The sequence below is a fragment of the Eublepharis macularius genome, chromosome 5 (assembly GCF_028583425.1).
Source record: "Eublepharis macularius isolate TG4126 chromosome 5, MPM_Emac_v1.0, whole genome shotgun sequence".
Lineage (NCBI taxonomy): Eukaryota > Metazoa > Chordata > Lepidosauria > Squamata > Eublepharidae > Eublepharis > Eublepharis macularius.
The window spans coordinates 122,519,101-122,546,978 of NC_072794.1; positions in this window are offsets into that span (position 1 = coordinate 122,519,101).

A 27,878-nucleotide genomic window follows, 5' to 3' on the forward strand; every position below is an offset into this window, starting at 1 on the left:
TCAGGCTGTCCTTGGGCTAATTTGGCCAGGCCAATTGTTAACCCAGTGAGTACTACAAGAGAGCTGGTACATGCTTGCACCACCACACCCATTCTCCAATTTCCCTGGACTCCCCCATAGTATTCCATGTGGAAGCATCGATCTGGGAGGGGTATGGCCCTCCATCCACCTCTTCCTTTTCTTCTGTACTCTCTGGGTTAATAATCCCATTCAGAATGAGGGAATGGTGGATAGCCACCAATTGTTGCCAAGTAGACCCCCTCCCCTGCTTTGAAGCCTGCTATGAACTGTGTTAAAGTTTCCTGCATTACTGTTTCACTGCTGCACAAAGATTGCTTTGCACGTGTGTGCTATGATACACGTGTCAGTTTCCTGCCTGCGTATCAATTACCCTGCTGCTGTAATAGACTGTGTAGTTTACTGACTCCATGTTTGGTTAACTGCACAAAAGGACTCTCTCTCTGGGCAGCCCTGCCCTAACCTGTATCTGGAATTCCCAGTGTGTGTTTGGACTCTGTTACAAGTGTGCCCCGTGCCTGCATTGCCATCTGCCACGGACCGTGCCTGTTCCCTGCTTTGGACTGTGTTTTAAAGTGTTGTTCCCGCTGCCTCCATGGAAGACTGCCTCATATGGGCCCAAACCGCTGCTAGCAGCCGGGCGCCAGCCGGGGAAACCTCCAGCGAGCCTGGCTAGGCGCTCCCTGGTCAGTTCCCGCCTGGAGCCTCCCGCGAGCCGGTCGCCGAGCTTGCCCTCGCTACCGGGCAGCCTGCTATCCAGCCCCAGCTATGCCCAGCCGGCATCCATGTTCTCAGGCACCCAGAAGACCCAGAGGAAGAGACTGCTTTGAGAAGCCATTTCGGCGAAGCGGGCACACCACGTCCGCAGCGAGAGCCCCTCGCCCCGCTCTGCATATCTTAGGAGCCGCCCCGGAGAAGGAACTAAGTGCCGACCATCCCAAGCACTTAAAGAATGCATCTCAAAGAAACCTCCGCATTCCAAAGCTGATGACATCAGGACAAGCCCTGTCCGCTGGAACATCCTTTCAGCCCACTTGGATTTCCCCCTCCCTCTTTTGTCCCCTCTTCCTGAGGTGTCACTTATCACAATCTGATTACTAAAGTGGCCCATCTAAGCCATTCAGTAGCCCATTAGAACCTTTGTTTTAATCTGTGAGAACCACCAAGTACAGCACCAGCCCCAGGGTACGTTTTGGGGTATTTAAGCTGGTCTCCCAGACCACTCGGTGCTCAGGCCATTCCTATCCAGACTTCCTTGCTGTCCATCTGTGGTCCCAGTGCTGGCATTGGGCCACCCTCGCTGCTGTGTCTCTGCTTCGCTCCAGGATAAGTGAGTATTCCCCCTATCATCGTTGGGAACCCGCTAATGCGAACGTCTCTGTATTTCCTACTCTGTATTTCCTAGATCTTGTGTGTTCTTTGTATGATTGTGCAAGTTAGGCTTACGCCACACTAAATACACGTGTTTGGAACCTATTTGTTGTCTGCCTCTTTTTCACTAGAGTGTCTGGGATCGGGACCTCCGTATACATAGGTTATGATCCGCGCTTAATTTTAAGTTACAGACTGCTACAGCTAATTCCCCATTATAATAAAGAGCAGTTCTGGTAACACTATCCAGACCCCCACTTTCACTGATGAAGAGAAGAACTCCACAAGAGCAGGGAGCTTCCCCCTGAAGGCATGTGTGTGCAGCCTTCCCCCCTTCCACATATCATCCTTGCCTCCCTGGCCACCACAGCCATCTACCTGGCATCTCAGACCCCAGCGGCGCTGAGGCAGGCTGATAGCCCTTCCCTCCACAGGTGGGCGAGACCTCCCATCCCACCCCATTTGCCTTGCCATCATGTGATGGGGGGCTGGGCAAGACAGAGGCAGTGTGCAGTGACAGCCATCACAGGATTGATGGGCCACCACTCCATTCTGGGGCTGAGCCACCCAATGAGGCAGAGGCGCCTGGTGGATACTTGGGGCCATCTCTTACCTGGCACCCTACAATTCTGCAAGTCATTAAGGATTTAGTCCCCAAGTTACTTCCTGAAACATAGCTTCAGCAAACAATTCCTCTTCTACTGTTTAGCACACTCATGTCTATATTTTTATCCTTCTCTTCTTCCAAAGATCCTAGGATAGCATTCATAGCACTCCTTCTCCTCACAATAGCTCTGTAGGTTGAGGGGCAGTGACTGACCCAAGGTTATCTATAAGCTTTAAAGCTAAGTTGAAATTTGAATCTATACACTCTCCGTGCTGTGGCTACTCCTTGAACCTCATCTCCTTTGCCAGAGCTACTTAGTTGCCAGGTTGTGCTAAATTTTTATCCACTGTAATATTAGGGGCAAAATCAGTTTTCAGAGTTGTCAAAGAGTTTTACAACCCCTGGTTCTCTTTTATATATATATATATTTTTTTATAATTTTTTTTATTTTTCATAACTACAAAACACTACACCAGACTATCACAAGGAAAGGGAAGAGGGAAGGGACAAAGGGGAGTGGAAAAAGAAAAAGGGGGGGGAATGAACTACAAACACTAAACACTACACTTCAATGTTTCCCTTCATACTGTCATAATACAAAAATAGCTCCATAGAATAATGATGGAGTGGTTAATCATACAGAGAATAAACATTTCAAATTCTGATTAAACTTTCCTCCCCCTTCTGGGTCCCGGACGCAATTCTCTCTGTGCAACTGCTGTTGCAATGCTCTCCTCTTCCCCCCCCCCTCCGGCTCCTCCTTTTCTTCGTTCTTGGTGCAGCAGAATTCTGGGTTTTTATTCTCAAAATCCTTTAGTTGATCTTCTGATAATATCTTATAGGCCTGATCTTTATATCTGAACCATATTCCTTCCGGGAATAACCATTTGTACTTTATTCCATGGTCCCTCAGAAGAGCTGCAAACTTTTTATATTTAAAACGCCGTTTCCGGACTAGAAATGGAACGTCCTTCAAAATCTTGACTTTCAAACCCATAAAGTCCAAATCCGCATTGTATGAGTTATATAGGATGGTGTCCCGAATCTTTTTAGTTGAAAAGTCAATAATGATCTCACGAGGCAACTGTCGCTTTGTTGCATATTTTGAAGAAGCCCGACGGACCTCCAAAATGGCGCTTTTAACCTCTTCTTTAGTCGTCCTCGCGGGTGTCGCCAGTAGTTCCGAGACCAAATCCCACAGATCCTCATTTTCCTCCTCTTTCACGTTTTGGAGACGCAAAATTGTCCACTTGTAGCCCGATCAGTTGGTTCTCCACCAACTTCAACTCCGTTTTTGTAGCCTTCACAAGTGACGCACTTTCCAGAGCAGACTTTTCTGCCCCCCCCCCGCTGCTGCCTTAATGGTTTTCACCTCGCTTTCAATTAAGCCCACCCTTTGATCAGTTTCGTTCAGCTTGTCAACAAAGGGTTTTATAGCTTCCACCACCGCCCTGCGCACCAATTCTTCGAGCGACTCCCCTTTCTGCAAGGTGGCCGAGATTGACTTACCGAGAGCGGGACTTTGCTTCTTTGCTGCCATTTGGGGGGGGGGCGCCAACAAAATTCTGGAACTCCACGAAGGGGAAGAGCGAGTCTTCTTCAGATCAACCTCTCCTTCACAAACGCTTGTAGAACAGAAGGGATTCGCTTGTTTACAGGCTTCTGCCTGTTTCTTTTACTTGCCGTTTCTCGTTGCCCGGCGGCACTCGAGGCGCCGCGCACATCTGCCGGCCTCCATAGGGACAAACGGGCAATTCCCTCCCCGCATTGATTTCGGGGAGTTCTTCCCGCCGCGTCCCGGACCCTGGCTCCCTCCCTGGGAGTCCTGGGGGCTAATCCTTGCAGATCAGCCGCCCGGTCAGGGTGCCCGGTCGTTTCCTCCCGGACCAGCCGAGAGGAGCGTCCGGCATGGCTGAGAAAACGAAACCGACTCCGGTTCTCTTTTATATTTTTGCATGCTGTTCACTGCCTATTCAGAGCTGCTTCTTTCCCCATTTGTAGGTTCAGTGCTCCTCCAGCCCCAGCCAGTCAGAGTTGATATAAATAGTTCATCAAATTTGGCTTTGTGATAAAACTCAAGAAGCCAAATTAGAGTAAGTGCAGGAAGCACTGCTACTCATTCTGCACCAGCTGCCTGTTGATGTTACATGCCCAGTCAAACCTTGGATATCATCTCATGAAGTTAAATCAATGTGAGGGCAAAGTTTACTGCTCCAGCTCTGAATATGTGAACGTTTTCACCCCATTTTGCAGTCCCACCAAAATCATGTAAGGGAGGGGTGCATTGTGCTCAACCCTTTTCAAACATACTCCTGCTCTGAAATACTCCTTGCCATCCAGCTATCATTCAGCAACACTGATACTACGTGTGGCTCTGTCATTTGTTATTACTGGAAGCAACTCCTATAGATTAGTTATTAGTTGCCACATAGACTTTGATATGTGGGCTCAGCAATTTTGCAAGGAAGGAGCAAGAACCTGATTTCACAGAGTTACACTTTTATCTGCTTCCCTTTATCAACAGAATAATTAACCACAAGGATGAATAATAATAGACCTGAAAGCAGGAGAAATTTAAGTTTCTCCAAGTTTCCCATTCACACTTTTTGCAATTTCATTAAAATGATGTTCTATTCATGCATATTTTGGGGTAACAGATTAGATGCCTTTACCCAGCTCTATATTTAACGTACATTCAGGCACTGTGGTATCACACAACTCAGAGATTTTCTGCAGGAGGTTTGAGAGAAAGGGCAGGTAGGTCTAGGGATTCTTGAACACATACTGATTTGCTCACATTCTGTTAGCCTGTCAGAGCTGATTTTTTTTCTTTTTTAATGGCTTGTTAATTTGTTCACAAACAATTCAATTTGTTATATAACCTCAATTATTCAAATACTGCTCCGGAGTACAGTGCAATCAGCATTATTTCATCCATGTATGTTCTTACACAGTCTGATAATAGCTATAGTTTGCCCCTCCCACAGACCTGTCCTTACTGCTCACTGCCAGCCAATTGTAAAACTAGTGAGAAAATAAATCCATCAGCAAGTAATTATTAATCTTATTTTTAAGTTTTACTGTTTGCTATTCATTTAAATTCATGTTATTATTCTTTCAAATTTCTTTTTTTTCCTTTTAAATAAAGTTTTTTTTAAGATGGATATAGATCAATTATAAAACTAAGATCTTAAAAATGCTGAATATAAAATGTGATGTGTATGATAGAATATAGAATGTTGAGTATAAAATTTGGGGTATAAGTAATTAGAGGGAGAGGAGTAATATGAAATTTAGCTGTGTCATTATATATTTGACTTATATTTTTTGTTGTAGCTTAAATCTATTCTGTATTCTATCTTTTTGTGGAACCCTGGCTCCCATCCCTTGATGGTGTGCCATTACAGCTGTCACCAACAGTAAAGATCCTGGGCATTTTCCTGGATGCCATGCTTTCTACGGAGGCCCAGATCACAGCCGTTGCCAGATCTGCCTTTTTCCATCTCTGGCAGGTCAGGCAATTGGCACCCTATCACTCACTCCACGACCTGGCTTCAGTAATCCATGTGATGGTCACCTCCAGGTTGGATTACTGTAATTCACTTTATGCTGGATTGCCTTTGGGCTTGACCTGGAAGTTACAACTGATCCAGAATGCAATGGCACATGCCCTTACTCGGACGCCATTTTGGACAGACATCCATCCTGTGCTGTGCCAGCTGCACTGGCTCCCAGTTCAGTTCCAGATCCAGCTTAAGGTGTTGGTTTTAGTGTTTAAAGCGTACCTGCAGGACTGCCTCTCCCACTATGTCCCCCACAGGGCCTTGCGTTCTGCAAAAAAGCAGCTCCTGGTGGTCCCCGGCCATGGGACATTGGCCAGGGCCTTTTCGGCCCTGGCTCTGGCCAGGTAGAATGCACTCTTGATCAAGATCTGGGCTCCACAGGACCTGTTACAGTTCCATAGGGCTTGTAAAATGGAGATGTTCCACTGGACCTTTGGTTAAGAGCCAGCGAATTGTCTCTTTCCTGTTTCTGTCAGCCACATCCCGTGCTCTGCTGGCAATGGCCCTGGGCCCATGTCATGGCTATATACATGGTTTTTAGACAATTAATATAGCCTGAACTCTTTATGATGCCAGTTTTTTGTATTGCTCTTATATGGTTTTAGAGATGTATATGAATTTTAATGTATAATATATGTTGTTAGCTGCCGTGATCCCATTCGCGGGAAGGACAGAGTATAAATAAATAAATACATGTTTTTGTCTTTGAAATAAAGTTGTTTTTTTTAAGTTCATGTTATTACTGAGGTTATTTTGTGCATGCACATTTTCACACAACCTTATGGGCGTTATTGGTCTCTGCCAGTGTGGTTTTTTTACCTGACCAGACCATCCATGAATTTGGGAGAACTGTTTTTACCTACTATACAAAAGTGGCTTGTAAGTAGAGATGGGCACGGACCGAAATATGAACCAAAATTAAGCATGAATCTGGTTAGTTTGTGGTTCATGAACCACGGTTCGTCAGATTCCATTTCTGACGAACCGCCACAAACTTTAGGCTGGTTCATTTAGTTCATTTTTTGGTTCGTCAATGCAGACAGCCTGGTGCCAATCAATCAGTTTCCTAGGCAACAGGGAATGGACTTCCTGCAGACCTTCTGCTGACCTGGAGATGAACTTCTGCTGGCCTGGAAGTGACCTTCTGCTGACCCAGAAGTGATGATTTCTGACCTGGATGTGACATTTTCATGAACCAAATGAACCAGTTCACGAACCAGAGGTTGGTTCGTGAAAGTTCGTGGTTCATGGTTCATTAAATTTGATGAACCACGAACCACATCGTTCGGTTTTTTTCTGGTTCGTGCCCATCTCTACTTGTAAGATAAACAAAATTTGAAAGGGATGCTGGTGAGGACATCAGAGGCTCACTCATGAAAGATCACAACTGTTGAATGTGATATGTTCACCCCAAGGCTATGGTCTGCCAATTCATGGCACCCTACTGTGGACACTACATTATTACAGTAAAAAAGTCTGTACATATGCTCCCAGGAGACCATTGGGGTTCCAGGAATCCATTAACATCTAAACAAAGAGTACACACTCATACTGGGATTCTTCAGCCAATAACATTCTGATTGAAAAGCCAGCAGTGACAGAAGTCTGCATGTTGGCCAAAGCACTAGACTTATGGTTCCCCCCCCCCACACACACACACACACAAGATTAGCTTTAATTCTTGTTTGTAGCCTGGTGGATGTAGCACATGTGCTCCTCAATGGCTTTGTTCCATAGCTGCCCAGCAGTAAGCTTCCTACTCCAGAATATTTTTGAACTTTGACCTTCTGGACTAAACAATAATTTTTGGCCTCCTTCAGACTGGCTTAGAGAGATACCATTTTCTACCTGCTTTTCATTGTGTAAACAGGTTAGGTGATAACTGATGAGCAGCTGAGGCAGCTAAGGGAGGCTCCCATCCCAGCTAATCATTGGTTATTTGGCTGTGACGGAGTTTGCAAATGATGCAGCATTAGTTGAAAGCTTTGTTGCTTTACAGCACGTGGGAAGGTTGGCAGTCAGCAGATGATTCTGTGCAGGTTTGAATAATCAAGGCTAAGCCTGAGGGTGGAGTTGCCCATAAACACTGGCATCCAGCAGAGGGTGCCCTAAAATAAGGGAAATATTTGATGTTTAGGCAAATTAGCCAACAAAAGAACCTAGGTTAATCCACATCCTGCTTCATTCCAGGGAGCTAGAGCAATTGACACCCCTTCTTCATGTAGTAACATTTCTGTGGGAAAGAACGACAAGAATATATATATTTATTCAAATGTTTATATATTGCCTTTCCCACTGACCATGATAGGCTTAAAAAAAACCCCTAACCAACAAGCCAGAAACAATTAACACTAGAAATAGACAATAAAAGAGAATGCTTGCATAGTTTTCCTTCACAGTAATTAGAGGTGACACAAATTTCATCACAAATGATTGTGCTGTCCTACATGGTTAGGAAGGAATACAGTGAAACAAACAGCCATGAACAGGTCAACGAATGGCCAAATTGATCATTGAAAAACTGGTTTCCTTTTGCGACTAGGGAACAGAACATGAGCCAAACCAGTGGGAGTTCAATCATCCCTAATGATAATGCTCTACTTATAGGTCAGCCGCCAAATGTCCACCTGAAGAGAACAGCCTCATATTTCTCATAAAAGGCAGCTAACATCCCTCCTTGGGGGAGGGTTTTCCATAATGCTTGGACGCATTGGCAGAAAAGAGCCGGCTCACTCTCTGGCTGATCAGACAGTTCCAAGGGAGAGCTCAGTCAGAAGAATGCCCTGGAAATATCATGAACAAGCTCATGATGGATAGTCCTTCAGGTAAGCTGGCCTTTAAACATCACATTAGCACTAGCTGATGAATCCAAGGAAAAGCAGTTTGTGTCAAAGTGGGAGGAAAGGAAAGAGAGAAAATGTAGTGTTGCCTTGTGCTTGCGTGAATTCAAGCAAAGAAAGAAGTACAGCTTATCAAGTTCCCATATGCAATCTAGCACCTGGACCAATATCTTCCTTTCTTTGTGCTTACAAATAAGCAAGCTGTGCTTTCCTCTGCGCTGTTCTGAGTTTATACTCTCATGGTTAAAAATCATGCCTTGATTTCTGAAGTTTTGTCCCCAAGCAGCAAACAAAATGAATAGAGAAGACCTTTGACAATGTTTATGAGATGCCAAGTCTATTGATTGTAGAAAGCTCAACATGAGTCTGCCAACAACCCGCTTTACTAATCATTATTCTGATTTGCCTATGTGTTTCCATTTTGGAGACTTGAGCTTGCTGTGATTGTTCACTCTCTTTCTCTTTCTTTCTTATTCCCTCATGCCAATTGCCAACAGGGAAATTAAGTCCTTGTGTTGGATTCCTGAAAGCTTCTATCTTTTGCTTGGGTTTTTTTTCCCCTTAGCCAAATCATGACATGACTTAAATTATTAAGGGGAGCTGAAGGGAATAACCCTACTTCCTTCTTAATGATACCAAAGAACTGAAGAAGACTTAGGGCAGACTAATTAACAGGCATACTGGTCTTAGATTTAAACACACACACACGAAAGTCCCCTTCAGCAGGTGAAAAAAAATCTAGTAAAAACGTAACAAGTTGCAGGAGCACAAAGATCAGTCAAGACTGATTTGCAATGATTATATGTTTTTCTCTTGGTATGGCTGCACTGAAGCTTAAATCTAGTAATTCTTTAAAGAAGCACACAGAACTGTATTTTGCAAAATGATGATCCCACATCATGTCAGAAGTTAACCTGGCAAATTTTTTTTAAAAAAACCTGGCAAGAGAAGTACGGGACAAGATGCTCAAGACAATGGAAGCATAACAGCAAAAGAACTGAGCATCCAACAAAATAACATCAGTGCCAAAAAAGTGAATTATTTATATCATCCCATTGGTTGAAGCAGATTACCTTTTTTTAGAAATATGCACAACAATTTACAATGGCATTTTTATAATTTGTCTATCAAATTATAAATTGTCTATCATATCTGTCTATCATTGTTTCAATATGTGAATAGAGAGTGCTGTAGTTCTGTTGCTTTAGCTGGCTCTTACAAGAAGCAGTCTGGCCAAGTATTGCCTTTCCTCCACTCTGTCCTGTCATGTCTGTCACCCATCCATGCCATTATTTTCAGCTGAGGTGTTGCTGTGAACCAGTGTTTTGTGCTGAACCATTGTTCTATGCTGCGACTTTATATCATATTGCTGATGCCATAACTTGCTTTGTATTTAGAGGCCTGCTGTATCCAGAGTGTCTTATCTCTTGTGCTTTGAAGCTCAGTGTATTTGACCTTGCAAACCTGCTAGTTCTCAGCGGAAAGAAGAATACTGTGTTTCATTCTTAATCTGTTGCCTCTCTCCTTTGTCTAGATGAAGTGTGTAAACTATTTATGGAGTTCTCAAAACTTCGCGCCAAAAGTTGTGTTTTCCTGTTGGGAGGGGGGATGTGTACTTGGGGACCTATAAGAACTATGACTTTTACAGATCTTGTTATTCCTATCAACCTTTGATCAACCTGTGGACATATCTATGAACCTGATTCGATCCCTTGAATAAAGCCTTTCAACCAAGACCCTGGAGCGCTTGCTGTGAGAGTACAGGGATCTATCTGCCATAGCCTGTAATCAATAGACCTGACAGTGGCTGAGGAAGGACTGGGCAAACCCTTAATTTTGGGACCCAGGTCACATATCACTAGTCAATTAGCTGAGAATGGGCTGTGAAATGCCTTTTAAAAGGTACCTTCCCTCAGTGTATCAGCACTGTACACTTTTACATATTTCAAGTTTGTTTTACAAGGCAAGACCTGTGTTTTTGATCAATCCCATTCATTGAAAACCACTTTCAGGTCTGAGATTGCTAAATATTTGGGGAGTATAATGGAGAGGTGGAGAAACACAAAAACATTACATATTTTAATTTAATTCACCTGTTTTATTTATCCCTTTAAAAAGTTCTAATTTTACATCATAAATATCTGGTAAAGGAAACAAATAAAGACAACATCTGAAATACCAAACAGTTTGCAAAGCAGGATTCCAAAATCCAGGTTGTATCATCCAACAGTGAGGCAACATATCACTTCTGCCCTTACCATCTGTTTTGTCCTCCATTGATGCTTTTCTCTACAGACTAAGCTTTGTGAACCAGATTCTATGAATGAAAATGGAAAATAGCAGAAACAGCGTAAAGCCCCTCTCAAAGATGCCATCTAGTGGCCTGTTGCCTCACTTGCAATGTTCGGTTTTTCATTCAGCATTGATTAAATCCACCCTTTCCCCACACTGTCGGCAATTTCTGTATGTTTTCTATTGAGAATCATAAGTATATAGCTAGCTGCTTCACAGTGTTGGGAGCCAGACAATGTGGTGGATTCATTCAATGTCCCACAGCAGGAAAAAAAAAGGAGTACAAAACACAATGAAATAAGGTTCAGAAAATATAAATCACTACTAAATATTGCAACTGTATAAAACAACATCTTGTTCGTGGTCAGGAATATTATTGCAATCAATAGCATGTTAGAGTTGTTCATATTAAGAAGACTGCATTCGATAAGGGGGATGCCTTAATCTAGGAATTACTGGTTGGTTGTTTTATCTGGTATTTTAGTTTCCTTCCCAGCACCCAATTATATGAATGCAGAGATTTGGAATACCTCTGCCTCAAATGTTAAATTACCTATTTATCACTAATTGTTCCTGTTCAAATAGTGGCTTTTCTAGATCCAACTGTTATCTTATTATTTATCATATTTGAACCTTGTTCTTCCTCAGCAGCCATTTGAGGGAGGGCAGGCTGAGAAAGTGGCCCAAGATCACCCAGTGAATGTTACGACTAGTTGTGCCTCTTTAGTTCTAGTCCTGCAGTCATATAATCAAGGTGTGAATAAGAAGTTTAAAGGGGGAAGAAAATGAAGATTCCCTTTATGATAAAGGCCTTTTTATTTCCCTCTAGTTCTTTCTGATAATGTGGTCTGAGCTAGTTATTATGAAAAGAACAGAATTTTCAATCCCATGTTTCTCTTACAGGAGAGAACTGGGTGGCAAAGAAGGGCCCTGCTCGGTTTATATGCTGCCAGGCTGTTTTTAATGGATTCCCCTCAAAAAGGCTCTAAAACTAGGAGTGAATATGACCAATGGAAAAGGGGCTGGCTGGGCATTTGAAAAAGAAGATTGATGGGTGCGAGAGGGATTATACTGATCCTCCCCTTTTGGTGGCCGGCCCACACAGCCCTGCTATCTCAGCAAACATGAGTTTGGGAACACACCTTTGTCAAGATAATGTGGAGCTTGACCTCTCATAGGTCTAGAAACTACCTCACTGGACTGATGGATAAGATCAAATTTTAAATAATGTGTTGAATTCATATTAACATTTCCAGGGATGCAAGGATTTCCATCCTCAGAGTGCAATTTTCCCACCTTCCACAATAGCCCCAAATGCCCACCTCCTAAAATCCCTTTCCTGTGAGTCTCCCAAGAACAGGATTTCAGGGAGCATTTCCTGCTGTGAGACAAATGAAACAGGCAAAATATATCTACAGAAATACCTGGTTAAATTTGAATAGCCCTGGTTCAATATCACATTGTTACCCTGGTTAGTAATGAAACCCTCAATCTGTATTTTCATATCCTCTCTCTTTCCCATTCTCATATCCTCTCTCTTTCCCAATAATCCAAACATTATTCATTGAAAATTCATGGTTTTCCAATGTTACTTCTGTGTCAATTGGCCTGTTATGCAGAAAAGGGGTAAAAAATGTGTAAAAGAAACAATCAACAACCTTAATGAAAACAAGCTGATCCAAAACAGATCACAATGACAACATACAGGACCAAAAAAGAAATGAAAATAGCTATATCAGGGCATTCCTAATTGGAGCACTATGTGGCATTATCGGCAATCAGCAAATGCTTCATATGGTAGAAAATCACAACCAGCAAAACAAGTAGGGACAGATAAAGTAGACTCAGAAATTAGGCTTGATGGTTTCATGATTTTTTTTTATTTGCTGATTTCATCTAAGCAGGATCAAAAATCCAGATCCTGAGCCCTAGGAGGAAAGGCTGAGGGCCTTGGGAATGTTTAGTTTGGAGAAAAGGAGATTGAGGGGGGACATGATTGTTCTCTTTAAATATTTGAAAGGCTGTCATTTGGAGGAGGGCAAGGAGCTGTTCCACTTGGCAGCAGAGGATAGGACTGAAAGCAACGGGCTTAAATTACATGCAGAAAGGTACCGGCTGGATATTAATAAAAACTTTTTCATGGTCAGAGTAGTTCAAAGGTGGAATCAGCTGCCTAGGGAAGTGGTGAGCTCCCCTTCACTGGCAGTTTTCAAGAAGAGTCTGGATCAATATTTGTCAGGGATGCTTTAGGCTCATCCTGCATTGGGCAGGGGCAGGGGGTTGGACTAGAAGGTCTGTATGGCCTCTTCCAACTCTGTGATTCTCACCAGCATTTTGAGTTGTAGTGATGAAAACAATTAGAATACAATCCTATACTCTTTTAAGCCTATTGAATTCAGTAGGTTTAGATGGGTGTAACTCTGCTTAGGAGTTAATTAATTAATTAACATTGTTAATTAATTACTGCTTTGAGGGTTTTATTCTTAGACTATCTGCATAGACACTTTTGACATAAGGTTGCTGCTGCATTTTTTGGAGCTGTTCAACTGATAAAGAAATGGCAAAACAGTATTTTGATGCTGCCAGAAATATATTCAAAAGCTAAAACAATCATGATTCTCCCAAATACAAGTTTGTGAAAAAAGTATTTTTATTAAATCAAGGAAGATCCCTATAGGGCATTCTTTTCTCACTTGCTGTCTTCATTCTTCAGATGTGCATAACATTTTCTATTTCTTTGCCTTTCAAAGATTTTATCAAAATCTATCATGGCTTGATGATATTTCCCATCTCTTCTACCATTTTTAATAACCTAATTGCAGGTCTGTGTTGATAGCCAAATTAGGTAGATCAGAGAAGACTCAAAAAATATCTAAGCAGAATTAGACACTTATATGAGAAGCAAATAGCTGCAGAAAGATTAATCAAATGATATTGGCTGGCTATATGCCTGAGGCATGTTTAATACGCTCACATATTACACCCCTCCTCTTTGAGTAGAAGAGATTTTTTAAAACCTGAAAAAGCAAATTCTCCAATTTTTTCCCTGCTCTTTTTATCACAAACTATTTTTGTCAGAGGTTTCTCTAATCTATTTTTATTTGTAAAGATAGCATCATAAGATTGTAGACCCAACTAGCTCACAGGAAATTTTGGGGCAAATCACTAGTTCTTCTACCTTTTCCATAATCTTTGGGATGTCTTTTTTCCATACTCCTTCCAACTAGATAGTCCAGAACTCATGCAGCAGCACAGTAGCTAATTCCAAATAATATTAGTTGTCATGTGCAGCAGAAAGGCATAATGAATGCTTCCAGTTAGTTTTGCTTTTAAAACAAGAAAGTTTTTTTTTAAAATTAAGTAAAAATAGTATTCAATAATCACACACACATATACATCTGCAAGGAATGAAATACATGTGGAAGACATATTTTCTTGATTCCATTTACTACCTGAGCATAATATGTTTTTGCGTAGAGAAGGATTAAAGTTACAGGATAGGCCTGAACACTCGTAAGTTTTAGCCAGAAGGTTATTTCCAATTCAAATGAATTCAGTTTGCCACTATCCAAGCTACCTTGTGAAAGGGTAGCCAAGTTCCTTATGTCTGAGTTTATAGCAGAAGGTAAAGTCTGAGGTAACTCACATGTCCATTTTGTTTGCTTTTTGAGGGGGAGACTTTTAACTCACTTTTCACCACTCATTGTGGGATCAAAGGAGCTTACAATATCAAAAAAGAGCAACAACATAAATCCGTCAATACCATGAGACTTAAACAGAAGCTACTAAATAATAAATCTAGTTCATATCCACAGACTAATCCACATTATGCAGAAGGGGAGCAGAGCAGGTGGTAACAGCTCTGTCTTGATGAAAACAAACTTTCCCCCCAAAATGCACTTGTGTACTTCTGTTTTCTTGTTCTAGTTTTTTGTTTGCTATTCTAATAGCTCATTTAAATATTTCTGACATTTTACACAAGGATTATATGCCTTTCACTTCTTTTAAGCATTCAATACCAAGAGAATTTGTGATAACAAATAGCTGAATTAATTGATGGATATTCTGAGAAAAAGTGAACAGGGATGGAATAGGGGCAGAAGATTGAGAAAAGACACTGACTTAATTTACTACAGTAGAAATACCTGGTTGTATAATCAAGCACTGCTTGTTACCTAGTTTAACAGGGAATAGGCTGGTGCCAGCCAGTAAATCCCAAGATTTAAGATTTACTGAGTCTCCGTTTCCCTTACCTTGATCTCTTGACAATAATCCAGAATCTTAGCATCAGAATCTGAAGGAGGAGAGGGAGAATTTCATGAAATCAGTTATAGGATTGTCACAGAATGTCACCACAAATAATTTTTAATTGTGTAATAATAAATTAGAACTTGGAACTAGACATGGGCACGAACAGCATTACAACTCGAAAAAAAACCCACAAACAGACGAACAAGCCATTCATGAGGCCCCATTCTAAACGAACAAGCGGTCGTTGCAAGCCTTGTTTGTTGCCTTCATCAGCTGTTAGTCAAGCCAGACAATCTGGCAGCTGCAATCAACTCACTTGGCAACCGGAGGCAGGGACTGAACTCTGTCTGAACTCCTTCTGGCTTTCCTTCTGGCTTTAACTCTTCAAAGTACTTCCAGCAGAGAGTCCCATTTTTGCCACTGTGAAGAGAAAATAACAGCAAAGGGGGGGACTGATGGATCATGTCTTTCCCGGGGTGCAATCTCTCTGAAACTTGTGGGGTCTTTGGAGGACAGTGAGGACAATGTCCCCTGCAAATTTGGTGGGTATTGGACATTGGGAAGGTCAGTTTGTGGGGTGTTTAAAGGGCCCTGCTCCTTGCACGTGGCAGGAAAGGGCCCTTTAAACTATCAGCTGGCAGGCAGCAGGCGGCAGGGGGGAATCCTCCTTGCCACCTGCCAGCTGATAGTTTAAAGGGTTCTTTAAAGGGCCATGAACAACGAACATGTTTGTGAACAGGGTCATGTTTGTTACTGTTCATTGTTCATTGTTTGTGGATGGCAACGAACAACGAACAGCTTGTTCGGGGGGGGGGGGGTTGTTCGTGCCCATGTCTACTTGGAACCACGCTCACAGAATGTAGTGCCTGATCACTGTGTTCATCATGACTGGAATTTTTTCTCTCTGCCAGGATTAGACTATCCGCATAATCAATTTTAACATTCACAATGAAGCATAGCAAACTGTAGCATTTTTTGTTGTAAATAATGCAGACTACATTGTACAGTATGTTCCACTCATTTGCAGTAAACATATACAAATATACTTCACCTCTCTGTAACGAATCACACAAAGGTCTGTTGGGAAACCAAGCAGCCATATCATTTTTTCCTGATACTTTAAGAAAATGAGGTGTATACTGACAATTGTCTTGGGATCCTGCCTCCCCATACTGTAGAAGTATGAACAATTATTCTTTGGCTTCAAGCACTGTGTTACTATTTGATTATAGACATTGGATCCATAATGTTCTCAGCAATGTCCAGATTTTATACGGACCTTCAATTCAGCAACTGTCCTTTACAGAGAGTGTAAAAATTGCTTTACTTCATTTCATTTAGCTTTATAGAAGATGTGGGATCATTACTAAGATCCAAGGCCCATTCTGTAAGAAAAAATACTGTAGAAGCAGTGTATTTTTTGCAGATGGACTGAGTCATAAATTAGTATGGGCAGTTTGATATTTCATTACAATAATATTAAAGAGAGGGTCTTGGTTTTTTTCTTGTTCTTCCTTCCTTCTTAAGAGCAAAAAAGTCCACTTTCTTGCAACAGAGACATACTTCAGAACTCAGAATTTTACTGATCTCTTTTGCCCTGGTTACATTAATACAGAGATATTGTTTTTAGAGAATGAATGAGACAATGTAGGTAAAGAACTGCTATGAAATCACTGTAGAGTACTGTAACTGAGTCTTTCACTATAGGAATGGCCAAAAATGATATACCTGGTGAAAGCCCAGGTCTATGGCAATAGAATTAGCTCAGGGGGTGCTGCTTGTTAGGGGATGTCACCTCCTTGTTCAAGTACCTATCAAAACAGCATAACTAATTCTGGGGGTGCTCCCAGGCCGGACAGCTTAGGTAACCAACCATCTGAGATACACCAGTGTAGCAGTTGGTCAGCTCCCTAAGCAGCACCCCTGCCTGCAATTGTGCTGTTAAATTATGTAATATTAAACAATTAAAAAAAACAATTAAACAGAACTTGTATGTTTGTAAATAAAACACATTACAAAAGTCACCAGTGTTTTCTCCTTTGAAGAGAACAAACTGAAGTAGTGCTGCCCTGGAACTTCTCACTGCTCAGGGTAATACATAAGAGTATAGTAAAAAGGCTTGACTGGTAGGAGAGATAGGAGGAGGGAAATCCCAAGAGATCCCAACTACCATCAAAAGATAGTCTGATTTGCACAGTTGTGAAAAAGGGATCAATATTTTCCCACAGAAAATCCATGCTTTGATCTGAACTCTGAATTTGAAAAGTTCAGCCATAGTTTGAATTTATAAATATGTTCCAGCCTGTGGGGAATTTTGAAAGAGCCAAGCTCAGAGAGCAGTATCAGAATACTGTACACTCAGGCATGAAATGGACACAGCAGAGCTGTGTTAACTGGGCTGAGAGGAGCCTAGCAGTGGACTGCTGGAGAGGTGTTTTTCCATGCCTTTCGTAAGCTTCCAGAGTAATAATTGACAGAGACTTGTTCTGTGTGTGGGTGTGAACAGAGGTTGAGAGGAGTTTTTGGCCTGAGAGTTAGGGCCAAGCTAGAAGTGATGAATTACACTTGAATTTATTTTATTTATTTATTTATATTTGATTTATATTCCACCCTCCCCACATCAGCAGGCTCAGGGTGGATTACATCATATAAATTATAAAATCATTAACACAAAAAACGTTGACAAGTGAACAGACTCACATGGAGTGCAAGTGGAGTGCAAGTGAACAGGGAGGAATACATGTGAGTCTGTTCACTTGCCATTCAAGTATAATTCATCACTTCTCGATTGGCTCTGAATGGCGTGCTTAGCGTGCAAGGGAGAGGTTTTCTCCTTATCTCTCCTTGTGGAGCTAATTGAGGAGAGCCTGTCTGCTTGGAAGTGATTGCGACTAGACATGGGCACGAACAGAAAAAAAACACAAACATGGTGTTCGTTGTTCATTGCCATCCACGAACAATGCACAACAAACACTGACAAACATGATCCTGTCATGAACTTGTTCATTGTCCATTGTTCATGGGGCTGGCAGGCTCTCCTCCAGCCCTACTGCACCACTCCCAGAAACCCAACTTGAGCAGGCAGCAGGAAATGTATCAATAATAAATAATAGCTTGGTCCCAGAGCCTGGCAGCAGCCCTGGAACTTGAAGGGGTAGATCCCTACCACACCACTCCCAGAAACCCTACCTGAGCAGGAAGCAGGAAAGGTACCAATAATAAATAATAGCTTGGCCCCAGAGCCTGGCAGCAGCCCTGGAACTTGAAGAGGTAGATGCCTATCCCACCACACAAAGAAAATTCAAGCTCCAATGCACTCATTCTGTCTCTCTAACAGCAGCCGTCTCTCCCTGAAAGCCAGAGCTGGGAGCCGCCCACCAATGGTCTTTTCCTCTTGTAACAATTTTGAAGCTCCAGTCCACACTTGGAAGGAAGACCTGCCTATCAAGCTAAATTGGGCTTAGATTGGGGTTTCCAGGGCAGAGTTCAGACAATCCCTGCCTGAGTTGCCAAGGGAATTGATTGCAGGTGCCAGACTGTCTGGCTTGACGAACAGCAACGAACGAGGCTTGCAATGACCACCTGTTAGTTTAGAATGGGGCCTCATGAACAGCTTGTTCGCGAACAGCAGATTGGGCTGTTCGTGGTTTTTTTTAGTTCGTATTGCTGTTTGTGCCCATCTCTAATTGCAACCACTTCCTTGGCCATTGTCAGGCAGGAGGAATGGCTATTGAAACTTAAAGACCTTCTCTTCAACAGAGGTGCAAGCTTAAGGGCTACTGCCAAAGGGCTCTTGGCCTGTGGCTTAGCCTGGAGATCAAGCCTGAGGACCCTGTAAGGTCCTCCCCTACTTTTTCATATAGACTTCCCTTGTTGTGTTATCACTCTTACTCTCAGGAGATATTAGGTCAGGTTTGGGGGGATCAGAGTTCCTCGCAGAAAGTAGATTCCCAGAAGAAAATCTGTTTTCTACAGCAGTCATAAGCAGACTTCTTTTTTGGAAGAAGACAATGGCTACTGAAGACCCATTTCCTTTTACCTGCCAGCAGTATGTCATGTATGTATTCCTCCCAGAGGACATGAAGGACTTCATTTGTCACAAGTGCAAGCTGATAGTGTTACTGGAAGAAAAAGTAAAGAGCCTGGAGGAACAGGTTGGTGGGTACAAGAGATCAAAGAAGGAGAAGATTTCATCAACAAAAGTCTTCAGGCCCTGTAAAGGGATGGGGAGAGTGGTGGAAGGGACAATAATATTTTCCTAATGAACTTCCACAGAAATCGACAGCATGAGCCAGAAGATGCAGAGCAAGATGGCACTCAGTATCATTGGAGCTGAGAAATTGATTCTAGGCCCTTGCTGCTGTGACTGTATCACCGGCAAAAACAAAGACTGGAAAGAACAAGTGGGGCTCCATGGATCTACAAGCAAGTAACATTAGAAGGAAAAGGGAAGTCTTGGTGAATGGTGATTCTTTGCTGAAGGGTATGCGACATCATGTGTCATGGTCTGAGAGGTGTGTTGCTTACCAGAGGCAAAGGTCAAGGATATCACAGTCTGGATGGCCAAGCCAGTCAAACCAACAGACTGTTACCTATTTTTGATGGTCCACATAGGGACAAATTACACAGCCGTGAGCACATAAGAGCTGATTATGGAGCCCTTGGGAAGCAACTGAAAAGAATAATAATAATATTTGATTCATATATCGCCCTTCAGGACAACTTAACACCCACTCAGAGTGGTTTACAAAGTGTATTATTATTATCCTCATGACAATCACCCTGTGATGTGAGTGGGGTTGGGAGAGCTCCAAAAAGCTGTGACAGACTCAAGGTCACCCAGCTGGCTTCGAGTGAAGGAGCGGGGAATCAAACAGTTCTCCAGATGAGAATCCTGCCACTCTTAACCACTATACCAAACTGGCTCCTAGGGCACAGTTTGAGGACACAGGTGGTATTCTCTTCAATCCTGCTGGTCAGAAGAAGAGGAATGCAATAGGAATAGAAGATTATGAAGGTGAACCACTGGCTGCGTTCATGGTGCCGGCAGGAGTGATTTGGATTCTGAGACCGTGGAATACGCATTCTTGAAGATGGCTTGCTTGCATGCGATGGACTCCACCTATCAAGGACAGGAAAGAATGTGCTTTGAGGGGATCTGAGGAGATTCCTTAGGAGGGCTTTAAACTGGCATCACAGGAATTTTAGGAAAGAAGGTGAGCAAATAGCAGAAGTCTACCCAGGAAGGCCATGTCAAGGAGGGGGAATGTTGCAAGGCTTCCGATGTCTATATCCCAATGCCCAAGGCTTGGGCCATAAGAAAGAGGAACTTAACTGCTAGCTCCAGCTCCAGACTCTGCTCAGTGAACATCTGCAGGGTAAGTCTTGGCTCATAAGACCTTCAAACCCAGAAGCCTGAGGCCAGAGCTCAGACTCAAGTTTAGCAGATGCGTAAAGAGCACTTAACACAGCAGCCCCCCCCCCCCTGCAGAGCTACTCCACTCCAAGCCCTTTGGTTTCAATGGATGTACACTGGAGTAATTGTGCATAGGATTGCACTGTTAGTTGTTAAATTCTGCTCAAACAAGCAAATGCAGCTACCCAGTATTTCTATGGGAAGAAACTGATTTGAGGGTTTTTTTTCATCTGAACAAAAAGTGAAAGTATAAAACCAGCACTGCTCAAATATGTGGACTTAACCATATTTCTCATCTATTATTTAGGCAAATAATCCATCTTTTCACCATGATACAAAGGGAGAAATGAGAAAGACATCAGGAAGTTTATGATGCTTGTAACATAGCCATGCATATCTAGTTATATTATTTATATTATCAAATATAAATAGTTGAAAATCAGCCTAAGAGTGCATTAGTAAGTGCGATGATTTGAGAGGGGACTTTTTCCTGAACAAACATTTATTTTATACTATGTATTTATTAATTTCTACTCCATTACATGCCCTGGACAGACCCTCAGGGTGGTGTATGAACAAGAACAGTCAATAGGAAGCAAACTAAACAAATTACCCATGTAACCGTTCGATAACTGTAAAATCTAAAGACCACATCAAACAACATAGCAGCAGCTGCAAATAAGGCAGTTCAACTATTAAAATACAACTGGGATCCAACTGTCCTGGTCATTCACAAGCTCATTCCTAGTCCCTTATTATTCTACACAAGCATCTTATTTCTCAGAGAGGATAAAACTCTAAAGCTAAACAAAACAGCATTTTAAAAAAAAAACTGTTCCTGCTAATGAAGACAAAGTTGATGTGTTGCATTGCTGCTTCTAAATGCCATTTCCCCCTCCTAAAAACATTTTTTTTAAAAAAATGAAGACAGAACAGCCAACAACTTTGTTCTGACAAACAACAGTGATTTCACAAAGATGGGACAAACTCTGTCTTATATATTATGGCTCTCAAAATGTGAGCATTCCTTAAAAATAATTAATAGATGACACCATTAGGTATGAATACCCCTCTAGACTGCATAGCCTCATCAAACCTCATATTGTTTGTAAGGTATATTGCAACAGGATCTTTCTAGATGATACGTTTCTGCATGGCATGCGCTGGTTTTGATGTCCTCCCTGCAGTCACATAGCAACTGAAGGGAACTGCTTCTTTTTAAAAAAAGAGAGAGCTCAAACAAGCTCAGAATGAAATACCAAGAGGAGGGAGTACTCCTGCCTCCCCCAAAGCATTTTCCTGTGTGAAAACAGCACATGGTGTGTGTGGGGGGGGGCGGTATTTTGCAGACTTTGTTGCTCTAGCTGGAGCTGCAAAATCAGTGAAATAAATCCCCTCACCTGCAGTTTTCATGAGAGGAAACAGCATTGTGGGAGGACAGGAGTCTTTCCTCCCCCTGCATGACTGTACTGTACTTGTTTGAGCTCTACTTTTTTAAAAAAGCAGCAGTTCCCCTCAGGTTGTGTGTGACTGCAGGGAGCATATTAAAACCAAGGCATGCCCATGCAGAAATGTACTGTCCAGAGAGACACCTCCCCCCTGTCAAACATCAGATTAGGAGTTGATAGAACAATATGAAACATTTTGATCTCCCCACCAGCAATTTATATAACCTGCACCACATTTGGAAGCCCCAGAAAAATCTGCAAACTCCAAAATAGAAGCAGCCCCTGTAGCTTTAAGAAATGAATGCCCTCAATAGTCATTGCTAGACAATCACAACACCATTGCCAGCCTTCCAGGCTTGGTTTCTGTCAGTAAAAGGCAGGGGGAAGGGAGGATCCTTTCTAGGATGACATTGGCTTTTGAGGGACAACTCATGGGGTCAGATCCAGCAACAACCACAAGGTGACTTGATACTATGTGACTTGCATGACTCACTCAGGCTTGGCTGCTGGCTATTGTTCATCAGCAGACACCTTATGAAAAACAGTGTTGTGTAGTGGTTAGATTTTCTGAGTAGGACCAGGAAGACCATGTTCAAATTCCCACTCTGCCATGGGGGCTTGCTGGGTGACCTTGGGCCAGTCATGCATTTTTAGGGAAACCTACTTCACAGGGCCTTTATGAAGATAAAATGGAAGTGAATGATGTAAGCTGCTTTGGGTCCCCATTGTAGAGAAATACAGGCTATAAAGAAATAATAAATATAGCTGAAGATGGGGAGGCGATAATAAAAGATTGTGGGTGGGTAGGAAGGAAATGAGGAAGTAGAAAAAGGTGAGGATATGGGGGTTGCCAGAAGGAAAGAGAAAATAGTAAATAAAGTAAAAACAAGTACTTGCAGCTCCCCCACTTGTTCATATTCCATACAACTGGTACAAAAAGGGAAATATCTAAGATGTTAGTCACAAAGGGAAAAATAAGAATAAGCTAAGTCAAACCTGATTCTGAATTTGCTGTGAGAATTCTAACAAAGTCCAATATACTGTTTCCCTCAGTAGTCAAGGAGATGTCTTCAGGAATTCCACAAGCATAGCATAAAACCCAAATCCTTCCCTTGTTGTTGCTCCTCAGCAACTGGTAGTCAGAGAAGTACACTGCCTCCGAATATGGAGGCTCCATTTAGCCGTCGTGCCTAATATCTATTCTTCATGAATTTATTAAAACCCCTTTAAAGGTCATGCAACCTTGGTCCTATCATCACATCTTTTGGAAGTAAATTCCATCAACACATGAAGGTACTTTATACTGCATCAGACCACTGGTCCATCCAAGTCAGTATTGTCTCTTCAGAGTGGCAGCAGTTCTCCAGGGTCTCAGGTAAAGGTCTTTTACTTCACCTGATCCTTGTAAGTGGAGGATTGAACCTGGGACCTTCTGCAGGCCAAGTAGGTGCTCTACCAATGAACCATGGCCCCTCGCGAATAAGTTAAGTATTCATTGTGTGCCGCAGTATAGGCTAGAATAATAGTTGCTGAGGAAGGACAGAACCAGCCTTGCTGAGATCAGAACAAGGGCCCCAAGCTACAGCTTGATTTGTATGGCATTTTAACAGCATTTGAGCATCTCAGAGTTTAATATAATCCTTTTGCAACCTTGAGAATTGCAATTAACCCCATTTTGATAGTTCACTGGAGGGAAAAACACACTCAGATAATTTGTCCAAGGTTACCCCCTGGCAGAACATGGATTTGAACTCTGGTCTAACAAATGTGAGCCAGGACCTTAACCATCTGACCAGCAGCTTTCTCTAATGGCTGACAGCATTAGTATTTCACTCACTTGTGTGGGCATAATAGCTACTGAATTCACCAACAGATACCTATGCCATCTTCCTAGTCAGATATTAATAAAAGTACAGGCCTTCTTTGGGATTTTGAGCTTATTACAGGTCAGTGTGAAACCAGCAATAATCAGCCATAAGTAAATAGTAAAGATTGTTCAGTAAATTACATGAATTTGTAAGCACAGGAGATCAAGGTACATAACAGGATTTCAGTGGAGGACATTAAGTCAGCATCAGCTTTCTGGGACTGTCTGAGCATGCAAGCGCCACATACCAGTTAGTCAGCCTCCTTTGAACTGGCATTTATTGTACCTTATGTAAACCCCTCCTTTCTCCCCAATGAGGATCTGAAGAAGCTTACATCCTTCTCCTCTCCTCCATTTTAGGCTTACATCAATTCTGTGAGATACGGTAGGCTGAGAGTCTATGACTGGCCCATGATCACCCAGCAAGCTTCCATGGCAGAGCAGGGATTCGAACCTGGATCTTCCAGATCCTAGTTTACCATGTTAATCACTACACAACGTTGTCTCTCTTTCTGACATGTGGGTTACCCTCTAACATTAGATATTTGATATTGTCCAGAGTTTTAGTTAGAATACCACTAACATGCTGAGGACACCCTATATTTCATTAACTGACAGTGTTGTCCTAAGGAGAGTTCCACCCTTTTAAGCCACTGACTTCTATGGTTTTAAAAGGGTATAACTCTTCTTAGGATTGCACTGTAAATAAGAAAAGACTGAAGTCTTTGTCAGGTGGCTAAGGGACAACAAGCTGAAATGGAATCTAGATAAGGCAGAGGTGATGCTGGTCAGAAAGTTTAATCTAAAGGAATCTGCACTACTAGAATGGGATGAGGGAACTCTTATCTTTGGCACTTTGTGTGAAGAAAATGGAGTGTTGTTGGGTCCTGCTCTGTTGATGGAGAAACAGATTGGCATTGCTTCCCAAAGTGCCTAAACACATTTACATTGGGCTCATAAATAGACTCCCTACTTGGATTCAGCCAATCTAGCCATATTGATCCACGGCACTGTAACCTTGAGTCTAGATTACTGCAATGTGTTACTTGCAGGGCTGCTGTTAAGGACAAACCCCAATATACAGTTAGTACAGAATACAGCAATTTAAAAATCAATGCTGCCAGTACTGGTTCCCTGTTTGTTTCCAAACTCAGTTTAAGGGGCTGGTTAGAACTAAAACCTTATTTGGCCTTGGACTCACATATCCAATGGTTTGCCTCTCCATACAGCACCCTATATACACCAATTATGCCACCTTCTCCTTGCCATCCCCTGTGGACTATGGCAACCAATCCCAAAGCTTTTCCGGTAATAGTTCCAGAGTTTTGGAACAGTAGGGGTTTGAGCAGCAGCCTCATTATGTTTCTGAAGGTTTTGTAAAAATTGTTTTAGAGGACTTTTAATTTAAATTAACAGATAGTTATGGCACTATTGTGGCAGGTTTACTGATTTTAGAGTGTCAGTTTTTACATGGCTATCTGGTTTTCTATTCTCTGTTTGCAAACTGCATTGGGAGTCACTGAACAAAGAAAGTTGGTATAGGAATACTTCAATAAATAAGTAGAGAGCAGACTTGCTGGGATCTGGAAATAAGTGCAAAATGTGGGCAACAGCCACTGGAAGCAAGAGATATGCCACAGTTGAGCAACGGTAATGTGGCAGTAGAACTACTAACTTCAAAAGTGATGGTGCATCTGGAGAGCAATTAGGATGGTGAGTAGAGCTGGTGATAGCAGTCAGAAAAGGGGCCAGTTTAACAATGCAGTTTTTTGCATGGGTTTTTTCCTGTCGGTTCTGGCTCCATACTGCTTCAGTTTATCTCCTAATTTCTGAAATCTTTTTTTTTTTGCCTTTTCACTACCTGAGGGCAGTTCTTTTGAGACCACTTTTTTAGATGATTTTTTACTTGTTCGTAATGTACATAAGCCACTGCTGCTCCATGCCCCATCACAGCAGAGGATGTTTTGTCCCTCCAGTATAGCCTCCACCTCCTGGCTCTGGGTCAGCGCAGACAGAGCTCTCCTCTTTGGACCGGGGGGGGGGGGCAGGGTTAGGTATGGGTAGTGAAGCTGCTCCCCTTTTAGGCTTCCCTATGCAAAGATTGGAAGTGTGTTCATTTTCAATCTTTTAAAAAGTGCAGTCCTTATATCAATATAGCACTATATGCCTGTGCAAAAAATAAAGGGGGGAGTGATGTGACATCATTGATGATGCCACCACTGATGACAGCACTCTCAGGGCCAAGCTACACATGACGAAAGACACTTGCCTGGCAAGTGGATTGAGTGGAGGGCAAGTGAACAGGGAGAAATACACTTGCCATTCAAGTGTCATTCGTCATGTGTAGCTTGGCCCTCACTTGAAAATCTTGAGGAAGAAAATAAGAAGAAAACTGGAAAGAAGAAAACTGACTCAACAACTGTAAAAATGCAGAGGGAGGGCTGACATGCCGAAGAACCGTACCCAAACTGATTTCAGTGCTTGTGGATTGACTGCTAAGAAAATTATGAATAAATTTAGTGTGCAAAAAAGCTTGGTATCTCTGCCTTCCAGGGATCAAGGGAACCAGAAGATAACGCACAGGCCTCTTGCATGAGTATGAAAGCAGAGAGTTGCTCCTGAAACAAGATTCAAACTGCCAGAGGTCACCTCAAATACAACTCTCCCACTTACTTGTGCATGGGGAGAATGAGCAAAACAATGGAGTAATAGCCACTGGACAATTGACAAATAGCCATAAAAGCAGGAGTGGAAGTGGGAGGACTCAAACAGCTGGCTAGTAGCAATAGAACACCATTTGGGCTGAGTCTGTTTTATGACTTGCCAAAGCTGAATTTCAAAAGCAAATGTTTGAAAGGAAAAAAAAATACAGGGATTTTAATTTTGTGCAAGACTTAATTTCAGCTATATTTATGCAGCCAGATATACACCTAATCTCAAAAAGAAATTGAATCAGAACTATGTCTCCTAGATTTCAATATGTTTTGAATAGCAGCATATGGTCAGTGGTGACGTGACAATTCTAAAAAGTCCAAGGATAGAATTAACTTAGTGTATAAGATCAAGCATTTCTTGTGGCCAAGTGTTTCCACTGCGTGTTAGTATCTTGATGATCAGGAATGTATTGGACAGTTTAGATCACAGGTGCAATTTTTATGAACCAGGTTTCTTTTCTGAAAGGGAAAAAAAAAGGTTGAGCAGTCAGTGCTGGAAAACAGCAGAACTTTCCCTTATTGGGGTTATACAAGAACAGACTCTCCATACGGCACTCAGTCATCTCCAAAGCCAGTAACAACAACAACAACAACATTCAGGATAACTTAATGCTACACTCAGAGTGGTTTACAAAGTGTGCTATTATTATCCTTACACCCTGTGAGGTGGGTGGGGCTGAGAGAGCTCCTAGAAGCTGTGACTGACCCAAGATCACCCAGCTGGCTTCAAGCAGAGGAGTGGGGAATCAAACCCGGTTCTCCAAATTAGAGTCCTGTAAACTGGATGAGAGGAGTTAAGAAAAAATATCTTCAGTGATGGGGTGGGGGGTGTAATACTGAGTTTCAGATGAAGGAAGAGGCTGGCAGAGTTACTCATGAGAAAAAAGACAGTAAATAAGGGTGTGATTCATGAAAAAGCTCAGGCAACCATTACTAAGCTTGGAAACCACTGAAACTGTGACTCACACACTAACCTTAAGCACTGACTTCATGAAATGTTTATGTATTCCAGTCCTTTTAGAATTAGCTTTAATAAAGTATTTGGGATAAACTATATTAAACTCTCAAGCTTTCAAACTTTTCTGTGCAGTAGTTTAGTCAATCTTTTCTGGTATCATTTCCATCTAGCAATCGACTCTATGGGTCTTAGCATAAAACAAACCTAGAACATGTCATTGGACCATAATATCCCTCGATTAGGCTGTCACTGAGGCCTGTTTCTCGGGGTGGGATTTTTTTCCTCTAGCCCTTAAAACTGGCAGGAGCAACACCAAAGGGCTTTTTGAAGCTCATAGTCTTTGTAGGGATGCAAGATCTATTAAAACAATCTTGCTGCTGTTAAGCTGGCAATCATGTAAAAGAATTATTTGTCTTCTGGAATCAAGGAGCTTTTCATGCAAAAGATAATTGCTCCTAAAGGCCACTTCCTATGTGCCACTGGTCATTTGGCACCAAGTATACAAAAGAATTAGGGGTATGGCAGCTAGAGTC